At 41.3% G+C, this 4,822-nt stretch overlaps 1 long non-coding RNA gene across 1 annotated transcript in view; it reads right to left on the bottom strand.

Annotated features, from left to right (window-relative positions):
* The window catches only part of LOC104865579, a 1,760-nt gene extending 1,673 nt beyond the window's left edge, over positions 1-87 (bottom strand). Inside the window, exon 1 of the long non-coding RNA XR_781208.1 lies at positions 58-87. This is a non-coding gene — a long non-coding RNA (uncharacterized LOC104865579). The remainder of the gene's footprint in view (positions 1-57) is intronic.
* Between the last annotated feature and the right edge of the window lie 4,735 nt (positions 88-4,822).

The following is a 4,822-nucleotide window of genomic DNA, read 5'->3' as shown; positions in this document are numbered from 1 at the left end:
CCCCCCCCCCGCCACTAGCTCTGGAGTTTTCTTAGATATCCTGGAACCAAGACAAACCATGCCTGCTGTGCTGTGTCTGAACTTTTCACCCAGAATCTGTGAGCATCATAAAGATGCTGCCTTAGTTACCACTGGTTAGAATTTGTTATGCAGCAGTAGCAGCCAGAACTCTTGCCATTGGTCTGTAGAGAGCCCAGCTCATTCAGTGACCATTTATGTTGAAGAGAGGACTGTTCAAAATAAGGGACAGAACAGATTTTGCTATTCTTGATTACATACAGTACCTATCAGGTTTTGAACACTACCGTTGTGCCTGGCAACCATGCTTAGGTGAAGAACCTGGACTATTTCAAATAAATGTGGGTTCAAATTCCTGCTCCATTGCTTTTAAGATGTGATTTTAGGCAAAAAGCCTGTCTACAATTCTGGTCTATAAAATCAGGGAAATTTACCCATATTATAGAATAGCTTCTAAGTTGAGTGATATTGACTTTCAACAAGTGGTAGCTTACTATATTATAACACAAGAATAATATGGTTTTTATAAGGAAGAGGCGAGGGATGAAATCATAATGGAAGGGGAAAGTGAGACTTCAGAATCTCAAATATTGGGCAAAGAAATTTGGAATTTTGAAGAACTTTGAAAAATGTAAATAAACATATTTTTGGTTATCAATATAATCTTTTAGTTTTATGTTAGAGTGGTAATCTATCAAATTGTATTTGACTCATGATATTGATTAGTTTAATGAAAAAATGTATAGCTAAGAAATATTTAAGTATACAACAAAATGCAGAAGAAAAATAATGTATTGATCACTGAGAATTTCCCTTATTCCCCCAGAGGCTAATATCAAGTCCCTTTTTTGTTTAGTAAATGAAGTTAGTAGCATTGTAAAGAGTGAATTAAAAAGTGGAATAGCTACCCAGAGGGAAGCCACTTGGGGTAATTAACTTCCGGCATTCCTGGGGTGTATCAAGATGAGGACTCTAGGGCAGATGGGAGGCTTTCTGGGTGTGTGTGAGGGACAATTTTAACCAAGAGCTGATGGGCTCTGGCCTTCTGGGAAACTCGCCGCCCAATTCCCCTTGCCAACCCCCAACATTCTGTCATTAAGCATTTCTCCTTTTGCTTGAGCTAAAAATAAAATTAACAAAGTGTGACTACTAAGCAAGTTATGCTCAGATGTGTGAGCAATTTTGTCAGAAATATAAATTCTACATATTGCAGTAAAGGAAACATGGAATGTTTGCCAAGTTCTCGTGAGAAATCTTCATCTAAAAATTGTGCCAGCTCGCTAAATATAGAGTTGCTATGAAGAACAGAACTGGCCCACCTGTTAAACCCACCTCACATGAGATAAAGGGACTATGCTGGATTTTATGCTATCAACTGCTTCTACCCCAAGGGAATTAAGAATGGGATTAGGGTGCCTTTCTTTTCTGGAGCTGCTGTCTCTCGGGGTCTGTAGCTGCCCTTCCACAAGAAGGCTCTGGGTGATGGTCATATGGCCATCCACACATGAGAAAAGAAGTTTCATAAGCAAATGGCTTACTATCTAGGTTGTTTAATATTTTTTGGACTAAAGAATTAGAGTGGCAGTAGAGGTACTCTTTGACTGCATTCGTAGCATTCCAAGACTTCTGTAACATTGCTTATTTCTCAAGAAAATTAGGCTTGGTTCTAAGGATGTAGTCACCCCTAATATAAGAAGGCATATAACAATTTTTGTAATTGACTGACCATAAAGAAGTCTAAATGTCTTGAAGTATAACACCAATAACAGGAAGAGAGAACCGATGTGAGAAGCGATGTGTGTGCTTTTTGGACGTCACAGAGATAGATAGTCACATCACTGTTTGGGAAGATGAGCTGTGTTCCTAAGTAAGTCTGAACCTATACACTGCACTGGATGAGAGAGAGAGAGAGTGAGAGAGAGAGAGTCTGTGGAAGCAGATGCTGGAAAACCCATTATACTGTGTTAAATTGTGTCCTCTCAAAAGACATGTCCAACTTCCAACTCTAGTACTTATGAATGTGACCCTGTTTGGAATTAGAATCTTTGCAGATGTGAAGTTAAGGATCTCAAGATGCCATTATTAGGATTGTAGGGCAAATCCTAAATCTAAAATTTGTGTCATTGTAAGAGAAAAGAGAAGGAGATTTGAGACAGAGAAACACAGAGAAGTAAACAATGGGAAGATGGAAGGAGAGAGTGAAGTAATACGTTTACAAAAAGAAGAATATCAGTAACCACCAGAAGCTGAGAGCGAGGCAGGGAACAGATTCTCCTCCACAGTCTCCGGAGAAACCAACCCCGATGACTTGATTTTGAATTTCTGGCCTCTACAACTAGAACAGGTTGCATTTTGGTTGTTTTACACCTCCTTGTTTGTGCTAATATGTTATGGCAACTTCAGGAAATGAATACAGCCACCCACACAAACACGCACAGTAAGTAGAGACCCAGTGCTAAGAGAAGGACCTGAGTAGGCTTAGAATATGGAAACACCACCCACATATACTTAATGAGCTCATCAGCATTAAATCACATAAAAGTTAAATTCCTCAGTTGCACTAGCCACTATTTAAAATCTCAGTAGACACCTCTAGCACACAGTTACCAAATGGAACAGCTCAGACAGAGAACATTTCCATCACTGCAGATAGTCCTACCAGGCTGTGCTGCTCTCGATGATAATTACTTTAAGAGCTACAAATCAAAGTTCCATCTTTATGGGCAAGCAGCATTCGTAGGGACCATTGGCTTCAAATCTATCCTTTTGCTCACACCTGCACCAGAAGATAACAGTTATCCCTGGCAGTGTCACTTTTGATTATGAAGGAACAAAAGCAGCAAGGTGTAAATATATTGCATCCACCTGTCTCAGAGTTCCTTGCACACACCATCTTCCAAAACAACAAACCTATCAGATGATAGTATTGATAGGCTATTTTCTCTCAAGCCAACATTCCCAAATCACGAGGACAGAAACTATCAACCCTGTTGCTCTTATCTATAAATACTATGTGAGTCATACCCAGGTGAACATATTTTTTCAGTTCTCCTTCCTATATATTTCTAGCTCCTCTTAAAATTTTAAGAGGATGTTTCCCCCTTGTAGCGATTTAACCTCTGGAGGGCTCTATAGTTATTGAGATCAGCAGGAGCGCTTTGATGGCTCGGAAAATGAAGGAAATAATTTTAAGAGGGGGTTGATAGGATATGAAGTTGATATTCCCCAAAAGGTGAATCTGGCAATGATGTTACAATGATTTGAAAGGATAAAGATGGGTGGTAGGGTGGTCTTGATGAAAATGGGAAAGAAATTATGTTCTCAGTTACAAAAGCTGCCGGCACTGAGATCCACCTGTTCAGAGCTATCTTTAGCTGCTTTGGGGAACAGTTTTTCTATATAACCTTTCTCTCCCTCACTCCTCTTCCCCTCAGGTACAGAGGAGGAAGAATTTGCAGCATGAATATGAGAAACAGCATTATAGGGTTGTGTGTATGAGTGTGTGTTTGTGAACAGAGACAGACAGAGAATATTGGTATATAAGTGTGGCAATGCACTTTTAATCTACAAATAGTATAAACAGAATGGTGTTCATACTCGCAAGCTGACCACCCTTGGTACCTGAATAGCTCTCTTCGAGTGACTAGTTGTCCTCTGAGGATGTCACAGACCATTGTGCTGCCATTTTTTGTCCTTAGTCTTTAGCTATCTGGAATGCGGTACATCCCCTCCTCCCTGTGGTGACGTCCTGCTCATTTGAAGGCCAGCACATATGTAACTCTCTGGGGACCACTTTTCCCAGCATTCTCCTCTCCTTTCAGAGGTTGCTACCTCTGTTGAGTTTCTCTCACTCTTGTCAGATGTGTTCACCCACCACGCAGAATCTGGGTTAGTTGCATTGCTATTATTTTCTTCAGACTTTGTCAGCAGAATGGAGCCCAGCTTGGCCGTGAGTGGATGCTGGGGAATGGACGCTGCTGATTGGAAGTGTGAGGTGGCTGGGGCTGAGGTGGGAAACTGATGCTTATGGGGAAATCGCTCAGTCACATTTTCTCATTATGTGACACATGCTGCTAGGACCAGTTTCCACTGAACAAACTTCACTGGCCTATACCTTAGAAGTGGTGTGTCATATTCCCCCCAAATTAATCACCGCAAGGACCAGCCCTCTTTCTTCTCCTCACCCCTCAGCATGCATTCACTCTATTCATCCTGTCTCCCTTGTTCCTGTTGCTCCCATCTTAGTAAATGGTACTTCCTTCTACTCAATGGTTCAAGCTAGAAACTTGGCCCTCATCTTTCACTTTGTTCATTTCTTCTGACATTTCCTCTTCTCGTATCCAGTTCATTAGGATAAACTGAAAACTACATCCCTGAATTACCTTTCTCTCTATCTCACTTTCTTTACCACCATTGCCCTGCCTCACCTACGAGTCTTTCTTGGTTGAATTATAGCAACGGCCTCTGACTTGGTCTCCCTGCATCTGCTCTCTGTAGAATGTCCAGACTGACAGTTTAGAACTAGAAGTTGGTGATTTTCATTCCTCTGGTGCCTTTTCACTGCCTGTGGAATGAAACTGAAATTCCTCAACATGGCTTTTGAGGCCCCGTGCAGTGCTCCTTTCCCACTCAGGCTCCAGGCTCCCTCATCCGGAGCTTCATTCTTCGCACAGATTTATCTCATTTAATGATTGCCCCCTCTGCTCTTGGAGGGTTTGCTCTTTCTCAAATGTAGAGTTTACTTTTTAATGTGCCTCACTGAGCAAGGCCTTCCATGATGTCTGCTAAGTATGGTTCTTTTCCC

This window comes from Fukomys damarensis, unplaced genomic scaffold, assembly GCF_012274545.1.
Source record: "Fukomys damarensis isolate Sample0158 unplaced genomic scaffold, DMR_v1.0_HiC HiC_scaffold_15, whole genome shotgun sequence".
Taxonomy (NCBI): Eukaryota; Metazoa; Chordata; class Mammalia; order Rodentia; family Bathyergidae; genus Fukomys; species Fukomys damarensis.
This window is presented reverse-complemented; position numbering and strand designations above follow the sequence as displayed.